General features: G+C 44.4%; 1 pseudogene; it reads left to right on the top strand.

Moving 5' to 3' along the window:
- Nucleotides 1-4,336: 4,336 nt before the first annotated feature.
- LOC123952564 lies at nt 4,337-6,853 on the top strand (annotated as a pseudogene).
- Nucleotides 6,854-20,892: the final 14,039 nt, after the last annotated feature.

Here is a 20,892-nt window from a genome sequence, read left to right as displayed (position 1 = left end):
ATTGTTGTTGTTGTTTTTCAAAGACTTTATTATTTATTTATTTATTTGAGAGAGTGAGAGAGAGTACAAGTGAAGTAAGAGTCAGAGGGAGAAGCAGACTCCCTGCTGAGCAGGGAGCCAAATACAGGACTCAATCCCAGGGCCCGGAGATCATGACCTGAGCCGAAGTCGGACACTTACTGGCTGAGCCACCCAGGTACCTCCCAAGACATAGTTTTAAATGCACTAAAGAAATGCAGGAAATCTGGAAAGAATCCTTTATAAAGAGAAAACTTTTAAAATGTGAATAGGTGCCCCCTGCTTTTCTAAATTCTTATGGCATTGGAAGTAGAAGGGCCCCCAAAACCATCTAGTTCCCTCCCCCATTTGATATATGGATAAACTAAGAGCCAAGGAGGGAATGATTTACCTGCCCCAAATGTTCTTACTTATTGCCAACAGCACCTCTTACTGATTATAAGACAGCTTATCTTTTTCAGGCTTGATCTTGTCTGGGTATGAAAATGTATGAGCAGATGAGAGAAGCAAGTTTTGTTTTTTTTTTCCAAACACACTGGAAAATATTGAGAATCATATAACAAACACCCATATATACCCAGCACCCAGAATTAATGTGGTTTTCAGTCACCAGATCCTAATGCTTTAGCTTTACATTCCTAAATTTTCCAGTCTTTCTCATCAGAAAATATCTAAAAACTCATAACCTCAAAGACTGTCTCTACAAAGGAGTCCTGGAAGGAATGGAAGGTGTAATTTGCAATTTGCATCTTGATCATTTTTGGATTTTCAGATATAGGGCTTAAAGAAATCAAATACAAATTGAAGTAACTTTAAAAATTTTAGAGTAATATGTTGGTTAACTGAACATAATTTAAAAAATAAAAAATTTTGAAGTAGTATAAAGTAAATGATAAAGTTTATCATTTAAAACTGGCATCTTAAATATTGGTCCCTTTATTTGAGATGCTTTAATTCTTACTAGTTGTTTGTTATGAGAGCTCAGTAAAATAACCTTATCATATGTCTCTGCGGTACCTTACAGAAGAGGCAGAAGGACTTCTTAATGAGAATGATCTTGACTCAGGGCTTATTACGTTCAGTTCAGTGATTTGGTAAACCTTAGGGAATGCCGTATACTGTGCCAAATGTTGACCAAGACTGTCAGGACGCAAAGACCGATGGATGTAGTCCCTGAATTCTGGGCACCGTACGCTCCAGAAAGTCATACACATCCTTATTGTAAGGAAATAATAGATTCTTTGGTCTGCTGCAGCTTTCCTAAGTTAGTTCCACTCCTGCCTCATGTTCCCTGTATCTAGAAGCAGACAGCAGAGGGACTATGAGAGGGCGAGGTCTCAAGTTAACAGTAGTAGGGCCAATACTGGGTGGAGGGGGCCAGTGGAGGGACCTTGGAGTAAACTAGATTGGAAGTCAGGCAAGGTGTCTTTGATGTGATAAGCAGGCCAGAGCAGGAACTTGTCTGGGACAGAAGTAGCCACACAGGAAGTTCCGAAGCCATAGTTCATTGTCCCTTCTCTCTGTAGAAAACTCGGGGGTCATTATCAGAATGTGAGATGTTAGCCATTAAAGGCTGGCTATTTTTTAAACAAATGCTGCCTGGTTCTAGAGTTATTTGCATATAAACACACATGAAACCTCTCTCCAAGGGTCAGACTCTTGGGGGTGGGGTGGGTAGTTACCTCTCCTGACTCCCCTTTCCATCCCCACGGTATAATCTAGTGAGAGCACCCCCATAAATGCCCACGCTCCTGTATGCAGGGCTTGCAGCCTGTGAAGGCACTTTATATACTCAGAGGACCTGTAGTGGCTGTGACTTAATAATAGTAATCTCATCGTCTGTTCCAGAACTCTGCCTGGTGTCACTCACTGGCACCGTCCTATGTTCTGGAGATATGGCAGCTAAAAGACAAAAACCCCTGTCTGAATAGAGCCTATAGTCTAATGGGGAGAGATAAATACTAAGCAAATTTTTTAAAAATGTAAAATATCAGATGGTGATGAGTGTTTTGGAGAAAACTGAGCATGGAACAATAGGCTAAAGAATGAGGGGGGAGGTTGATGCCCGCTGCTATGTAAATAGGATGGTCAGGGAAGGCTATGGGTAGTGACAGTTTTTATTGTTTCGTTTTTAAGATTTTATTTATTTATTTGACAGAGAGAGAGATCACAAGTAGGCAGAGAGGCAGACAGAGAAAGAAGGGGAAGCAGGCTCCCCACTGAGCAGAGAACCCGATGTGGGTCTCCATCCCAGGACCCTGGGATCATGACCTGAGCTGAAGGCAGAGCCTTCCACTGAGCCACCCCAGGCGCCCCTGTTTTTTGTTTTTTTTTTTAATCTTTTAAAAAATTTTATTTATTTGTTAGAGACAGTGAGAGAGGAAACACAAGCAGAGGGAGAGGGAGAGGGAGAAGCAGGCTTCCAGGCCAAGTAGGGAGTCCAGTGTGGGGCTTGATCTCAGGATGACCTGAGCCAAAGGCAGGTGCTTAACGACTAAGCCACCCAGACACCCTGATAGCATGACAGTTGAGCAGAACTGAAAAGGTGAGGGGCCAGCCAGGCTGATAGCTGGGAGGGTATTCCAGGCAAAGGGACACGGGCAAATGGTCTGCAGTGGCAGGAAGTAGGTTCGGAGGAGTAAGTTTGTTGCTCCTTGTAGGGATTTCTACTCCGATTGAGATGGAGAGTCATTGGATGGCTTTGAAGAGAAGACTGATATGATCTGACATATATTTAAAGGATTCTTCTGACTACTGTGTGGAGAACAGACTCTTATCGACAGGGGAAGAGGCAGAAGCAGGGAGACCAGTTAGAAGGGTCTTGTAATAATCCAAGTGAGCTATGATTAAGCTTTGATCTGTGATGGGAGTGGTGAAGAGACCAGATTCTGGAGCAGCTTCCAAACTGGATATGGAGTGAGAGAGAGTCAAAGATAAAGACAAGGGTTTTGGTCTGAGCACCTGGAATGATGGAGTTACCGTTAATACGCGAGGAAGGCTGGGAGGAGCAGGATTACTAGAGATGATGAGTTTAGTTTGGTAACGTGTGAACAGATCAGGGAGAAAACAGCAAAGGAACAGCCAGCAAAACAGAGGAAAACCAGAAAAGTGTACTGTCCCAGAGGTCACTTGGAAAAGATGTTTCAAGGAGGAGGGAGTGGGGGCACCTGGGCGGCTCAGTGGGTTAAGCTGCTGCCTTTGGTTCAGGTCATGATCTCAGGGTCCTAGGATCAAGCCCCACATCAGGTTCTCTGCTCAGCGGGGAGCCTGCTTCCCCCTCTCTCTCTGCCTGCCTCTCTGCCTCCTTGTGCTCTCTATCTCTGTCAAATAAATTTTTTAAAAAGTCTTAAAAAATTTTTTTAAAAGAAAGAGGAGGAGGGAGTGATCAGTTTTGTCAAATTTAGCTAATAGGTAGAGTAGAAGAAGGATTGAGGGTTGTCTATTTCCTAACAATTCAATTCATTACAGACTGGAGCCCAGAGAGGTGGTATAGGCAGGACAAAGCTACATGATGTGCATTTCCCAGTGCACAACGAAGAGGAATTGCTCCTCCTACAAAAATTAAGAATTTCCAATCGAGGGGTTCTAGGGTGGATCAGTCAGGATCTGAGGGTCCTGGGATCAAGCCCCATGTCAGGCTCCAGGCTCAGCGGAGAGTCTGCTTGTCCCTTTGCCCCTCTTCCTGCTCATGTGCACACGCACACACACACACACACACTCTCTCTCTCTCTCTCTCAAAAAATAAAAATAAAATCTTAAAAAAAAAAAAAGAAAAAGAATTTCAAGCCAACCACAGCAGAACATTAAACCCAGCACAGGGCCTTCCCTACTTTCACAAGTGTTTCACAGGATCCATGCAGTAGACATAAAATAATTATGGTCATTTTTCAGATCAAAACACTAGTGCTAAGTATCGAGTGATTTCGGGTCACAGAGCTAGAGTAAATCTGGAACCTGGGCCTTCAGCCTCTGAGTCCGGTCTTCCTCCTACAAGACCAAACCAGTTATTGAGGGAGAGGATGGCTTTTCCACCTCCTGACCCATCTGGAGCAAGTTTAAATATTGAGGCCCTGTTCATGCTTTTCAGAAGGCTGATTGAACCGTGTGGGTGTGGGGAGGAAGGAAACATGGCTAAGAACTTCTGCCCTAGGGCTCTTATGATGGGGGTGAGAAGGGCACATGAGGTACTATCTTGTCAAAAACATGGTCTGAGCTTTTCTGTTCACGGATGCCACCGAGTACACATCGTTAAAATTCCATTCCCACCGCCATCATGTCTAAGTCAGCGTCTCCCAAGGAGCCTGAAGAGCTGTGGAAGCTCTTCTTTGGAGTTCTGAGCTTTGAAACAACCAATGAGACTCTGAGGAGCCATTTTGAGCAATGGGGAGCACTTACGGACTGTGTAGTAATGAGAAATCCAAACACCAAGTGCTCCAGAGGCTTTGGGTTTGTCATGTAGGCACCTGTGGAGGAGGTGGGGGCCGCCATGAATGCAAGGCCACACAAAGGAGATGGAAGAGTTGTGGAAGCAAAGAGGGCTGTCTCCAAAGAAGATTCTCAAAGACCTGGTGCTCACTTAACTGTGAAAAAGACTTCTGTTGGTGACATTAAAGAAGACACTGAAGCACATCATCTAAGAGATTATTTTGAAAGGTATGGAAAAATCAAAGTGATTGAGATCATGACTGACCGAGGCAGTGGCAAAAAGAGGGGTTTTGCTTTTGTAACATTTGATGACCATAACTGTGTAGATAAGACTGTCATTCAAAAATCCCATACTGTAAATGGCCCCAACTGTCAAGTAAGGAAAGCCCTATCTCAGCAAGAAATGGCTAGTGCTTCATCCAGCCAAAGAGGTCGAAGTGGTTCTGGAAACTTCGGTGGTGGTCGTGGAGGTGGTTTTGGTGGGAATGACAACTTTGGTCATGGAGGGAACTTCAGTGGTCAAGGTGGCTCTGGTGGCAGGCGAGGTAGTGGTGGATATGGTGCCAGTGGGGATGGCTATAACGGATGCAAGTTTGGAGGTGATGGAAGCTATAATGATTGGCAATTAGAACAATCAATCCTCAAATTTTGGACCCATGAAAGGAGGAAATTTTGGAGGCAGAAGACTCCAGAATTGGTGGTACAGGCCAATCCTTTGCCAAACCATGAAACCAAGGTGGCTATGGTGGTTCCAGCAGGAGCAGTAGCTACGGCAGTGGAAGAAGGTTTTAATTACTGCCAGGAAACAATGCTTAGCAGGACAGGAGAGCCAGAGAAGTGACAGGGAAGCTACAGGTTACAACAGATTTGTGAACTCAGCCAAGCAGTTCACCAGATAGGTGGCAAGGCCTATCTGCTACAAAGAAGACATGTTTTAGACAATACCCATGTGTATGGGCAAAAAACTCTAGGACTGCATTCAAGACTATTTGTATAACAGGTTATTTTAGTTTCTGTTCTGTGTAAAGTGTAAAGCATTCCAACAAAGTGTTTTAATGTAGTTTTTTTTTTTGCACCCATGCTGTTGGTTGCTAAATGTAATAGTCTGATCCTGACGCTGAATAAATGTGTCTTTAAAAAAAAAAACAAAAAAACAAAACATGATCTGGTACAAGTGCTCCAAAGCTAATGTTGTTTCAGGCTATACTGATAATTATAGAGCCTCCACACCAGGGAGATCAGAGTCCTGCTACACTGTGGTTTGTCATGCCATATCCAGAGCATCATACTGTGAGGACCAGGAGAGTGGTATTTGAGAATGTGCAGGAAAAAGAGCAAAGGGTATGTAGTAGTACCACTCCCCAGCAGTGTAATTTGGGGGGAAATTGCTGCGTTCTTGCTAATCCTCAGCTTTTTCGCTTGTAAAACAGGAAAAGTAAAACTTCACTTGGATTCTGTGGTGGACAAAACCAATCTTGAGAGCTTTTTGTAGAATGAAAAGCACTGTGCGGATAGGAGTGTCCTAAACATGGTAGGTGTTCATGGTATTGTTGGAGTGGTCTAGTGATGCACCTAGGCATTTTCCTAGAGTGCATTTGGGCACACAAGTCACAAAAGGGAAGATATCATGCCCTTACTTTTCCTAGTGTTCCTTCCTTGCTAAGATACCTTTCCAAAGCTTTCGAATTCTTTTCAAAGAGTGGATCAAACTTTGTTTTCCTAAGTGGAGATGGAGAGTTTCTGGTTTCCCTCTCTCATGGTCTGTGGATACATGATAAATGAGTTCTGTCTCTGCTTAACCAGATGCTGCAGGACTCCTAAGTGATAACATGGTTTACGGTTCTAGAACGGCGGCAACCTGCCTTTCAATCTAGTTTGTGGTAAAGGTCCTCCTCTGGCCTCCTCCACCAATGTTTCTTTCTTCTTCTTACTGTATAGACGAATAAGTACCTCCCAATGAACCATGAGTGGTCATTTGTCTGGGGAAGAACAATTCTGCTCCCACCCTAGCCGCCATCTTTCTTTCTTTCCCCAACTTCTTGAACTCCTACCATACTCAGTTGACCTTCTTTTCCCCACACCCCTTCTTCCTTCCTTCACACCTGCCGTCTAGTTTTTCTTTCCACATTTCGTTCTCTCATCAGTGATGCCTGGCGGCCAAGTCCAGTGGCCCCTCTGCAGTTCTACCTCTGAGAGAGAGAGACTTGCTCACAACCCCTCCCAGAACTTCCACCCTCCTTGAAACCTGCTCTGGCTCTTGGCATCTGTGAGGATATATTTTTCACCTCTCTCCCTCTTCCTCATCCTTCCTCACAGGCTTCTCTTTCACTCCCCGCAATGTGGGAGGTATTTCCCAAGGATGACTCCCTGATCTTTTCTCTGTATACTTCCACCCTTCTTAGGTGGTTGAGGCAACTGTAGACCTTCTGCTATTGCCTCTGTGCATATATTTTCTAAATAAATATCAGTCTGAGTTCTAAGCTCAAGTTTTCAAGTGTCTCTTGTATGTCATTCATTACAGATATCCCACTGCACGTCCAACTTAGCATAACAAAACCCAAATCTATCTGCCCTCTCAGGCCACTTTCCTCTTTGTTTTCTTTCTGTCAGAACAATAGCGCCATGCTCCTAGTCATCTAGTTGTAAATCTTCACAACTGTCTTCCCCTCTGCCTCCTCACTCCTTCTCACATCCAGGGGGACACATTTCCATGAGTTTCTTCTTCCCAGTGTCCCACATGTTTATTCCCACTTATCCTTCCCCATGCCACCATCCCAGAGAGGGACCTCACCTTCTCACTCAAGTACTGGAAAAGCTTCCTAGTGGATTATCTGTTTCCATTTTCCCTCACTATCCCCAGACTGTCCTGCAGAAATAGCCAGAACATTCCCCTTATGGCTCACTCTGAACTGGTCACTACCTTGTGTACAGTACTGTCAAGTCTCAGTAATAATTTCAGGATAAAGACTTAATTTCTCAGCCTGGCCCTTAAAGCAAACTTCCGGATCTTCCTTCCCATTCCTTTCCCGAAAATACCCAATATTCTAATTAAGCAGTGCCATTGGTCCTCTCTGTTTGGCCTTGGCTCTTTCTAACACCCACAGTACCTTTATTCACACCTCCTGGCTGTTCAGTGTTCTTTCCTTGTGTCTGCCCATCCAGGTAGTGAGCGCCTCCATCACAAAGCCTTTGATGACAGTGATGATGATGGTGATGATGATGATGAGGAGGAGGAGATGTTAGTCACTCTACAGACACATAATAGTACCTAATATTTCATATACATTATCTCATTCAGTCTGTCCAGCTAATATTATCTGTTTCACTGATAAGGACATTACTGGTTTGTTTGTTTAAAGATTTTATTTATTTGACAGACAGAAATCACAAGTAGGCAGAGAGGCAGGCACAGAGAGAGAGGGGGAAGCAGGCTCCCTGCCGAGCAGGGATGTGGGGCTCGATCCCAGCACCCTGGGATCATGACCTGAGCCAAAGGCAGAGGCTTTAACCCACTGAGCCACCCAGGCGCCCCAGGACATTACTGGTTTAAAGAGATTAGGTTATATCCCAAGATCATCTAAGCGCATTAGTGCTAGACTTAGGGCTTAAAACCAAGGCAGTCTGTCTTTAAAGTTCAGATTGACCATTCTGTTCTACTACCTCTTTGTACCTAGAAGTGATCTCTCTTTCCAAACTGTAATCACACTTAAGGTGAGCTTCTTGTATTGTAAATACCACGTAATAGTTTTAATTTTATTGTTCACATGTATACATCTTTTTTACAATATTCATTTGGCAAACACATAACGAACATTTACTGCCAGGCTCTTCACGGAGAATTGGTGACACGGAGAAGAATCAAACAAGAGTCCTTTTCCCCGGGTGCCTGGGTGGCTCAGTGGGTTAAAGCCTCTGCCTTCGGCTCAGGTCATGATCTCAGGGTCCTGGGATTGAGCCCCGCATCCTGCTCTCTGCTCCGCCGGAAGCCTGCTTCCTCCTCTCTCTCTGCCTGCCTCTCTGCCTACTTGTGATTTCTCTCTGTCAAATAAATAAAATAATAAAAAAAAAAAACTTAAAAAAAAGAGTCCTTTTCCCCAAGAATCTCAGTCTGATTGAGAGTGAGAGATAACAAGCAAATCTGAATTAGAATATGACACAGTGTGGTCATTTTAATATTGATATTTCCAAATGCTCTGAGAGTAGATATGGAGTACTAATTCTATTGCCATAGAAGTGGAAAGATAAGGATATTACACTGTGCACCACGACTATAATTCTTATTTGAACTGCCATGGAATGAATCTGCATTGGTCAACAAGCTGATTTGGGAAAATGAAGAGGTTTTATATGTATGTAATAGTGTCATGGGTTTTTTTTTCACTTTATACTAGTGGGTTTTTTCCACTTTTAGTCATTTCACAATAATAATAATAATAATAACAATAACAAATATTTATTGAGCACCTGCTTATCATATACCAGGCATTATTCTAAACACTTTATATAGAATTCATTTGGTCTCTGCAACTTCCTTTAAGGTAAGTAAGTATTGATATCCTTGTTTTACAGATGAAGAAACTGAAGAAGAGGCATGAATGACCCTGTGCCATAAATCAACCACCTAGTAAGTGGCCCAGCTGGGTGGTTTGGATCTAGAGATTTTTTAAAAATTTTATTTATTTATTTGTAAGAGAGAGGGAGTGAGTGCACAAGCAGGGGGAGCGGCAGAGGGAGAGGGAGAAGCAGACTCCTCGCTGAGCAGGGAGCCCAATGTGGGACTCGATCCCAGGACCCTGAGACAATGACCAGAGCTGAAAGCAGACGCTAAACCAACTGAGCCACCCAGGTGTCCCAGCTGGATCTAGAAGACCATATGGTTAATTACCTTGTTCTCTTACCTCTCAAGTCGACTTCTTTCATATTGAATAAAATAAGATAGTAATACATTTTCTTTTCCAATCCCCTCCCTCTCCTGGCTTCTCCTTTTCCCTCTCCCTTATACTTCTCCTCTTTTCAACATTTGTTGACTCTTTATTCTGCCCAAAACAATGCAGGGTGTTGGGGATACAAAGGCAAATTAACAAAACACAGCATACATAGAACAGTAAGAGAACATGGACGAGGGACACTAGCCAAAGTGAAAAGAGAAGGACTTCTTTGAATAGATGATCTTGAGCTTAGTTTTGAAGGTTGAATAGGAACTAACTATTGCAGCACAGCAAGGCTAAGAGCAAAAAACACAGGCTCGGGAGTCTGATCTAAGGTTATTCCCATCGGTGTACAACCTAGGGAAAGTTACTTAAAACCTCCCACCCTTGATCCCCTTGTACATGGAATGGGTATCATGACACCTACCTCTCATGATTACGGAAATTTAAAATGAAAAATTATGGAAAACATTCAGCTCACAGATGACCTTAATACGCTGGTTGTTATTCTGATTGCTCATAATCTAATAGAACCACTAAATAGTAAAGCTGAGCAAGGCGTTAGAGTTATTTTCAAGGTTAGGGAGTGGAGATCCAGAGAGAGGCCAGTGTCACACAGGCTTAGTGGCGGTTAGAACTGGAACCTGGATCCTTTAAGAGTTCTACCGTTTTCCCTTTACTGGTCTGGTGTTCTGAATTCTCCTATCTACAAGTCAATCCATTTCATTCCCTTGTTTAAAGTGTATTTCCCAAACTTTCCAATTGTTTACATTCCCTACTTGTTACTTTTGCCAGGTTCTTGTAATAACATCTTCTATATTATTATTTGCTTAATATTTTTTCTTCAGATAAACTTATTTTTAATGAAAGCATTTCAAACATTTTTTTTAAAAGTAGGCTCCAGGCCCCATGTGGAGACCAAGGTGGGGCTTAAACTCACCACCCTGAGATCAAGACCTGAGTTGAGATCAAGAGTCAGATCTTTACTAAAAGTGTTTCAAACGGAAATTTTATATCACCATTGTGATAAACATATATCACCATTGTGATATAAAACCAGTCACAGGTTTGTGCTGTAATAAATTCTATTTCATCCAAGGCACATTAAAGTAAATACCAAGCTATTAAAATAAAAAAACATTTCATCTAATTATCTGCACTTCCCCAAGTGGAATGCACACCACATCTGGGAAATGCTGGCCTATGTAATTAATCAATGAAACTTCTCATTTTACAAAAGTTCTAGATCATGTCCAAATCCATCTGAAAACCAAACTGCCCTTTGCGGTGGCTGGTTTATAACTCAGAAGGGACAGAGCAAAAGACTCACTTCACTCCCTGGTCTGCTACCGACTCACTATTACTCATATCAGCAACTCTCATTAACATCTCTAGTTGAGGGGCGCCTGGGTGGCTCAGGGGGTTAAAGCCTCTGCCTTCAGCTCAGGTCATGATCCCAGGGTCCTGGGATCGAGCCCCGCATCGGGCTCTCTGCTTGGCTGGGAGCCTGCTTCCTCCTCTCTCTCTCTCTGCCTACTTGTAATCTCTATCTGTCAAATAAAATAAATCTTAAAAAAAAAAAAAAAGCAGCTCTAAAAAAAAACATCTCTAGTTGAACACTAGCCTCTCCTATTTTTGCTATTTCTTCATCCCCTGGAGTTTTAGCAATTCTGGCAATGAACATACTCTAGAAACTAACATATTGGGGCGCATGGGTGGCTCAGTGGGTTAAGCCTCTGCCTTCGGTTCTGGTCATGATCTCAGGCTCCTACGAGCCCCACGTTGGCTCTCTGTTCAGCGGGGAGCCTGCTTCCCCCTCTCTCTCTGCCTGCCTCTCTGCCTACTTGTGATCTCTCTCTCTGCCAAATAAATAAAATCTTTTTTTTTAAAGATTTTATTTATTTATTTGACAGACAGAGATTTCAAGCAGGCAGAGAGGCAGGCAGAGAGAGAGGAGGAAGCAGGCTCCCTGCGGAGCAGAGAGCCCGATGCGGGGCTCGATCCCACGACCCTGAGATCATGACCTGAGCCGAAGGCAGCGGCTCAATCCACTGAGCCACCCAGGCGCCCCCAAATAAATAAAATCTTTAAAAAAAAACCTAACATGATGCTTTAGTTCCGTTTATTTGGAAGTTTCAAATCCCTGCTTCCAGCAGATTCTATCCCCCCGACTTGGAATTTATAGTTAAAGTAACCTAGATCATTCCCTGCCCAAAAGGGACCTCTGCTGACGAACTGCAACCTTCTGAATGGTTCCGCAGGCCACGACGCTGCTGCCCACCCCCACTCAGAGGGCCCCGCTCAGGTGTGCTTTCAGTAAATAGTCATCACCTGAACCAGTTGGGGTAGAGGGGCTCTGGCTAGAACTGCTGCCACTAAGTGGATATCTATGGCAATTGCACCATTCTCACCTGCCAATGAAGTCAGAGCTTTGGCTCCAGCACTTTCTTTCGAGGCAGCCAGCCTTCCTCCCTCATTTACCGACACTCTCTGTTCCTCCTCCCCGCAAGCCCTCCTATGGTGAGTTAGCACTGGGGATGTTTGCATACCAAACACTTAGCTAATTGATATTCTGTCACAATCTGCTCAACAAATGGTAGGCTTGTGTGTGTGTGTGTGTGTGTGTGTGCGCGCGCGCGTTTAGGGACATGTTGGTTGTGTTTTTAGCCAGGTTGGGAAAGGAAGAGAAGGAGTTACTCTGGCAGGCAGAAAATGTCTTGCCAGGGTCTTTTCTTGCCTGGCGTTCTCTTAGGTGGCTGTGAGCGCCTTTAACAGATGGAGTTCCGTTATATGCACCGATCTGATTTTATCAGCCATAGCCTGGGCAAGTTCAACTCGGGGATGAAGACTTCCTTTGTGCTTCTTTATGTGTTGTCTTGTCACCCTTTCTTGTTAGTACTCTTTCCTCGTTTTAAGGAAACCAGCCTTGGTCAGCCATGAGAGACACCGGTGTGGGAGTCACATAACAATGTCTGACACTCCACGGGGATAGAAGACGGTGGCTGGCCTGGCCCAGCCTTTGTAGAGAACCCTCCAATCTCTCCCATCAGCAAGAAGCACATTTTATTCTTTTTTTTTTAAAGATTTTATTTATTTATTTGACAGAGAGAGATCACAAGTAGGCAGAGAGGCAGGCAGAGAGAGAGGGAAGCAGGCTCCCTGCGGAGCAGAGAGCCGGATGCGGGGCTCGAGCAGAGAGCCGGATGCGGGGCTCGAGCAGAGAGCCCGATGCGGGGCTCGAGCAGAGAGCCGGATGCGGGGCTCGAGCAGAGAGCCGGATGCGGGGCTCGAGCAGAGAGCCGGATGCGGGGCTCGATCCCAGGACCCTGAGATCATGACCTGAGCGGAAGGCAGCGGCTTAATCCACTGAGCCACCCAGGCGCCCCAGCACATTTTATTCTTAAAGTAAGTGGCAGAATGTTCTTGGTAATCAAGAGAGACACTAAAACCAACCCAGACAGAAGAGCCATCCTCTAAGACTGCCAGCAACACCCAGAATGGCCCATAATTCTTCTATCTGAAATAGGAGGTCATGTGTTACTATTGATATAGCCTTTATCATTAAAGTTGGACATTGCACTTCACCTCTCAGGAAACATTAACTCAAAGGAATGACTACCACCCCGAACAGCGTGTGGTACAGCGGGTAGAGCCTGGACTCTTGGATCAGAAGATAAATAGGGTATCTATTTGCACAGAACTGCTATTAGCTGCTGTTTTTACCCAGTCCAGATGGGTGTATAATACTTCTTTCTCATACAGGGAGACTGGGGAGAAGCTTGTCAGACAGAACATAAATAACTTCATTGGTCCATCCCCTGAAGGCAGACTTTACTTTCTAGAAAACCACACACCTACTCTGACTTCTGGAAACCTCCATTCCCATATCCCACTACCAAATATGACACTGAAATGGATTTAGTCATCTCTCTGAGAGGAAAGAATAGAGTGGAACTGCACTAATCCAGTCAGTTTAATTCCCCTTTAATGGGAATTAAATTAAGATCTCAATAATACATGATGACAGTTCTGCTTTCTAGTCTTATATAGAAGCTACGCCTCTAGCTCTAAATCCTGGTTATCTCTGACGGAGGAAGTGAAGCATTGATCAAGTAATAGAGTTGTTATGTTGTGGGGAGTAGAAGGAGTGGAAAGAAGAGATTGATGGCCAGGGGGTGGAATAAATAAGTACCAGCATGAGACTTCTGGATAAGTCAGACAGGGATGCCAGACAGGGAGGGTGAGCTATTTATTTTGGGATTTACGAGGGAGCTCAGAATTGTGCTTAATGAAGTTACATGAACCTGGGGCACAGTATACACTAAATTTCACAGAATCTCATAGCTGGAAGAAATCTTTAATATCATCTGGTCCCATTTCCAAAGAAATGTCTGGAAACCCTCTATAGACTCAGTTTACTAGAAAACGTTCCTGTTTTTAAGCACTTGGTTAAAGAAACCAGAGATGATTTTTAAGTAACCCCCATTTGTTATAGTTCTGATTGTTACTTCATGACCCTGGGAAAGTCGTTTCCTTTTTAGGGGCCTCTGCTCAAAAGTGTGACCTCTCTGGCTATTAGTTACCGTGTCGATAAATAACCACCCCAGATCTCTTCTGCCTGCCCTCCGCGTGGAGAACAGGCGAAAGAAGACAGGAGAAGTGGGAGTGTCTTGGTAACCCTGAGGTGCGGCGCACTTTTAAAAACATGACAGTGTTACTTTCCCTCCTGTATTCCCTCACCAGTGACATCCCCCCATGCTGTGCAAGAGGGGAAGTGTTCCATCCCTCTCTGTTCCCCCAAGAAGCTTCTCACCCTTGCTCCTCATTCTTTTCATAGAGTGACCCACAGACCCTGTAAGAGCATTCACCCAGGGATCCTGGGCTTTTGCATAAAAAACAAGGAACGGGCTTGTGCTGGTCCCAGCGCTGGCTGCCTGGGGTGGGGATGGGGGAGGGCTAGTGTGCGGGGAGGCTGGCAGTGGTCTTCTTGCTCCTCCCCACAACCTCGACTACCAGGGCCACCTGTCCACAGGCCTCTATGGACCCCTGAGGAGCCCAGCAGTAGCAGCCCACACAGAGTAGTCCTGGGTTTTCAGTCACAGTGGAGCCTCCTAATGGCCCAGACTGTTGTTCCCTTTAAGAGGCATTTAGTAAATGTTTGTGATGCATCAGGCCCTGCGCTTGCCACTGGGGATAAGAGATGAGTCAGATGCACTGCCTTCCCCAGAGACCTCACAGATTAGTGGGAGAAACAAACTCATGAGTGTCATACACAAGGCGTGTTATGCCCAAAGCCTGAGCGGTGTTTGGGCTTAGCCGATGGATCACTTCAGTCTGTCTGAGGCTCTGGTTCGACTTCTCAGAGGAGATGAGGTTCAAACAGAACCTTAACAGGGGGTGTAGAAATTCCCCAGGGGAAAAGAAGAGGCATTGCAGATAGGGGAAGCTCCCTATACAAAGTCACAGAGCTGTGGAAGGACACTTGGGTTCTGGGTAATGGGAAGGCCAGAGTATGTGCTCCTGTCAGGGAGTGGAAAGACCTGAAACCAGAAGGCTTGTGAGGGCCCAAGGAGCAGGCCTTTATGATGTCATGGCAGCCACTGAAGGATTTTAGGGAGGACAATGTCATGGTCAGGTAAGGTTCTTAGAGCATTTAGGTGACAGTGTGGGGGCTGGGTAGGAAAGGAGAGAGAAGATAAATTAACTGAGGGTTCTGAAGGAAGGGACAGATCCTAGAGAGATTGAGGAGGTAGGATTGATAGACCTTATTATGAAGAAGTCTAAGAGCTTCTGGCACAGGAAATTAAAAAAGAAAGAAGGCACACTGAAAATTTAGTGAGGGCCCGCAGGTAAGATGACAAGATATCTTGCATCAACTTGACTTCAACTTCTTGACTGCCTGGCCAAGATGGCCTAGGTAATATTTGGGGACGGGAGGTCAAAAGCTTTTTTACAAATGATTTTTCATAGCTGCAGAGATGGATTCGGCAGATCTGGCTGACTGAGCCAGTATTCCCTTCCTTCTTCTCTCCTGCTCCACATATCTCAGTCCCGAAACCGATTGCTTTGTCAAGGAGGTTGCCTTCCCCAAATAGAAAAAGAGCCACATTTGAGTTAAGGATTGGCAAATAACTGTGTAGGATCTCCATGCTAAGTCCCATCTAGATCTATGCATTTTCACCAAGAACCGATAGCTCAAAATGCTCTACTGTCTCTAGCATACAGTTACAGACCAAGCGGGGAGGAAATTTCCAGAAGAATCGCTATTTGGGCTGGGTCTTGAAGGAAAGCAAAGGAAAAACAAATGCGCTAAAATCCTATCTTTCTTGGTTTGGCACCTAGAGTACTCTAGGGATGAACTGTCCAATATGGTAGCATGTGGCTATTGAACCCTTGAAATGTGACTAATGTGACTGAGGAACTGAATTTTTTATTTAATTTGTATTACTTTAAATGTAAACCGTTCCCTGTAGCTAATGGCTACCCTCCTGGATAGCACAGCACTAGAGTGCATTTAACAGGCCCGGATTCTGTTTCAGATGTTCATTCTTTGCTTCATTTTCCTTGTGACCCTCCTCTGTCCCTATTCTCTTCTGCCTAGTCCTTCCATTTTTTTTTTAATTTTATTATTTATTTGACAGACAGAGATCACAAATAGGCAAAGAGGCAGGCAGAGAGCTGCTGAGCAGAGAGCCCGATGTGGGGCTCGATCCCAGGGCCTTGGGGTCATGACCTGAACCGAAGGCAGAGGTTTAACCCACTGAGCCACCCAGGTGCCCCTAGTCCTTCCATTTTGATTACCAATTGGCTATCTTCCAAATTTCAACACTGGTTCTGTTTCCTGGTTATTGATTTCCTCTCTCTCTCATCATAACAGAACCCTAGACTATCTTCCATTTGACTCATGCCTTAATACCTCCCCAGTTTGTCCCATCACGTGTGTGGACCTAGCTAAAGTAGGATTCAGAGAATCCTCTCCTGCCACATTGGGCCCTTCAATAGGTCTCATTTCCTCCTTTTCCTTGGTTTCTTTTCCAGGTCCCCTGAACCATCCAGTTAGTGATGTGGAATATTCTTTGATGTTCTCCCTCCCTGACAAGCTGAGTTAGAGGATGGGACAGTTGAAAGAAAAGGAAGGTGGGAGGGAGGGTAATAATAGGTTGAATGACTACTTTGATCTGAGGTCTCTGGTAATAGGTCAAGAGCTCCATCCGGAGGCCTTCTCTGTCGTTTTTAACTTTGATTTGGGTAAAGATAGCAATATTGATAGATTGTTTACCTTTGTGGATAGATTAAAAAAAAATGGCTAGGGGCGCATGGGTGGCTCTGTTAGTTAAAGCCTGTACCTTTGGCTCAAGTCATGATCCCAGAGTTCTGGGATCAAGTCCCTCATTGGGCTCATTGCAAGGTGGAGAGTCTGCTTCTCCCTCTCCCTCTGCCAGCTGCTCCCCCTGCTTGTGCTCTCTCTGTCTTGCTATCTCACTCTCTCTCTGTCAAATAAATAAATAAAGTCTTTTAAATTTTTCCCAAAAAAGCTCTTGATAGGCCAAAACATGGGCCAAATTTAACATGACCAAATGGAATGAGGACAAGACTCAGATCCTGTATTTGGATCTAAATGGCTAATAGCCTATATGCCAATACATGGCTCAGAAGGCTTGGTGGGTTTTGCTGATTATGAATCAGTGGTGGATAATAAGAAAGGTAATATACTCCGGGAAAGCACTACAGAATCGTATCTAAGGGAGATCTGTGCATTTCCACAGCAATCAGACCATACCTGGATCATTATTTCAGGTTCTGAGCATCTCACTTAAAAAAAAAAATGGTAGGGGGGACATTGATTAACCAGCCACAGGGGTAAAGGAACTGGTAACCCATCATATGAGAACTGGGCCACCTGAGGCTTGGAAGAACAGACCATGGGAACGGGGTCACCATCCTCAGTCTCTGCAGGGCGTTCACAGGACAGAGAGCAGACACATTCTCAGAGGCTCCCGAGGGCAGAGCAAAAAACAGTGAAAATTCAAGCCGACTTCAGCTCAGTGTGATGAAAATGTTCCCAACTGAACTGTGATTTTTGGCATTGTAACCTGCGGAGGCAGAATTTGGTAGAGCCCCTGGAGAAACGATGTTAAACATGCCCCAGAGCTAGTCTGCTCAAATATTGATTGTCTCTCCAGTGATGGATGGCTCATTCAAATGTGTAAGCCCCACACTTGCTGACCCCGTTTAGCTGGCAGGTTCTATATTAAGTGTCAGACTCTTCTCATTCTAGCTCAGCATTCTAATTAAATAACCGTGGCTCTTTGCATGTGGCAAACAGGTTTCAGGCACAGAACCTCTAGCACCAAGCAGAATGGCAACATAATTTTAGCTCGGAAGCAAAATGGGTCTCACAATAGCATCAGTACAGCATGCGTATTAACATTTGAATATGCTGTATAATAAGCGTGTTAATTACTCTGAGAAGAATACTTGAAGAATAAAATAAGCTGTGATCATTGGAGGAGAAAGGGGCTAGCCGTTGATAGGATGGCTGCTGCTTGATATTCAAAAATACACGACAGCTCTCATCACAGGTAAAAGGTAAAATTACCGGGATTATAAACTGTGATGAGAGCAGCAGGAAGTGACCGGAATTTTTTTGGAAGGAAGTATGTGGTATAGTTGTTGTTGTCATTGTCGTTTACCACTCTCAGATTTATTACTAATAAAAATGTGTTTCTGTTTAGTTGTTTCGTTCCTTTGAGCAGTTTAGGTGTGAACCTGTTACTGTATTGCTCATCTCAACTGTGCAGAAAATGGCTGGCAGTTTACAAGGGAGATGAGGAGCTGGAAGGGGGTCTCCGGTGGGACATGGGGCCATGATAACTACCTTGTGCTAGAAGAGAAGCTGTAGGGGCACCAGGGTGGCTCAGTCAGTTAAGCGGCTGCCTTCAGCTCATGTCATGGTCCCAGGGTTCTGGGATTGAGTCCTGCATGGAGCTCCTTGCTCAGCAGGGAGCTGGTTCTCTCTCTGCCTGCCACTCCCTCTGCCTGGGCTCGCACTCGCTCGCTCTCTCTCTGACAAATAAATAAATAAAATCTTAAAAAAAAAAATACAATAGAAGTGGTAATGATGACCCAGTACCCCATTCCTTGGACAACCTAAAAGGGCAGTTCTCAAAGTCTGGTCTGTAGACCTCACCGCGATCCTGCTACTCTTTCAAGGGGTCCGTAAGACCAAATTATTTGTATAATAATAATAAGATATTATTTGTCTTTTCCACAGTATGGAACTATATACTATATGATTCAATTTCTATGAAATGTCCCAAACAGGAAAACCTGTGGAGACAGAACACAGATAAGCAGTTGCCAGGGACCAGGAGAGGTCAAAAGGGAGAGCCTACTGGGTACAGGGTTTCCTTTGGGGGTGAGGAAAATGTTCTGGAACTAAGTAGCAGTAGTGGCGGTGAATGTCCTAAATGTCACTGAAAATGGTTAAAATAGCGAACTTTATGTTATGTGAATATTACCACAATTTTTTTAAAAGACCAAAAAGAGAGAAATAGAGAAAGAGAGAGTAAAGTTTGGACATTGTACCACATGAGAAATTCTTCCTCTCCAGAATTTTGAAACTTGAGGGTTTTCTAGTCCTGAAAGTTTTCCTCTTTGCAAGGCCTCAATAGCTACAATTCTTTTTTTTATTTATTTATTTACTTATTTAACAGAGAGAAATCACAACTAGGCAGAGAGGCAGGCAGAGAGAGAGGAGGAAGCAGGCTCCCCGCGGAGCAGAGAGCCCGACGTGGGGCTCGATCCCAGGACCCTGAGATCATGACCCGAGCCGAAGGCAGTGGCCTAATCCACTGAGCCACCCAGGCGCCCCCCTTTTTTTTTTTTTTAAGATTTATTTATGTATTTATTCTCACGACCTGTGAGATGGTGATCCATAAAATCATGACCTGGGCCGAAATCAAGAGTCAGATTCTTAATTGAGCCAACCAGATGCCCCAATAGCTATAATTCTTAAAGAAACATTTTTCTTATTCCCTGAACATGCTAGGCTCTTTTAAACCATCTCTTTGGACTTTACCCAATACTTTATCCTTTTGCCTTATCCTTTCTGTTGACCTGGAAAGCTAGTACTTGTTCTTTAAAGTCCATCTAAAATGAGGGGCACCTAGGTGGCTCAGTGAGTTAAAGTCTCTGCCTTCGGCTCAGGTCATGATCTCAGGGTCCTGGGATCGAGCCCCGCATCGGGCTCTCTGCTTGGCGGGGAGCCTGCTTCCCGCTTTCTCTCTGCCCGCCTTTCTGCCTACTTGTGATCTCTGTCTGTCAAATAAATAAAGTCTTCTAAAATTTTTTTTAAATTATTTAAAATGACATTCCCTTGGTGAAATCTTCCTGGACCTGCACCCCAACCCCAGAAAGAATTGGCCAGTCTGGGTTCTTACAGTACTTTGGTCATATTCCTGATATAAAGAATTGTATCACAGTTACTCACAATACATCACTTTTTATTAATATGTCTCTCTTAAAAGGTGACTTTTAGGGGCACCTGGGTGACTCAGTGGGTTAAAGCCTCTGCCTTCGGCTCAGGTCATGATCCCAGGGTCCTGGGATCGAGCCCCACATCAGGCTCTCTGCTCAGCAGGGAGCCTGTTTCCTCCTTTCTCTGTCTCTGCCTGCCTCTCTGCCTACTTGTCTGTCAAATAAATAAATAAATAAAATCTTTTTTTTTTAAAAAAAAGGTGACTTTTAATAGTGGGAGTATTTCTCATTACCCGAAAAGCCCAGGACATACACATACCCCTCACCCCACATCCCCGTAGCTCTCCAAATGCTGTGCCGATTAATAACTTTATAGTAAGTACTTTTTAAAAGGCTTTACAAACATAGACTCATTTAATCCTTCTAGCCTTATATACATTTTATAGATGGTTCACCTGAGGTAACAAAAACTTTAGGGCATGAAGAGATGTTAAAACAGCAAAGTCATGGGCACCTGGCTGGTTCAGTCGGTTAAGCATCTGCCTTTGTCTCAGGTCATGATCCCAGAGTCCTGGGATCGAGCCCCATATCAGGCTCCCTGTTGACCAGGGAGCCTGCTTCTCCTTCTCCTTTTCCTTCCCCCTCTCCCTCTGCCTGCTGCTTCCCTTGTTTGTGCTCTCTCTCTCTGTCAAACAAATAAATAAAATCTTAAAAACACACACACACACACACACACACACACACACACCAAAGCCATGTGACAGTAAAACCGCAGGACAGCATCTGCTCTCAAACTTGGCACATGGTTGGTGCTCAGTAAATGCCTGTTCTGACAAGAGAAGGAAAAGCTAATAATATTGGGTAAGTAAAAGGTTCCCATATCTCTTTTAGACTTCACAGTGTTAGAGCTGGGAGGGGACCTTGGCTATCTCCCCGTGCAAGTTAGAGATAGAACAGGGGAGCTGCCAGGCAGTCCTGTGGAAGAGACATGGCCCTGGAGCCAAAAGGGAGAGATCAGGAGCAGGGAAAGAGGTCTCCCAGA

The sequence above is a fragment of the Meles meles genome, chromosome 11, assembly GCF_922984935.1.
Source record: "Meles meles chromosome 11, mMelMel3.1 paternal haplotype, whole genome shotgun sequence".
NCBI lineage: Eukaryota > Metazoa > Chordata > Mammalia > Carnivora > Mustelidae > Meles > Meles meles.
The sequence above is the reverse complement of the archived record's forward strand: the minus strand, read 5'-3'. Positions and strand labels throughout refer to the sequence as shown.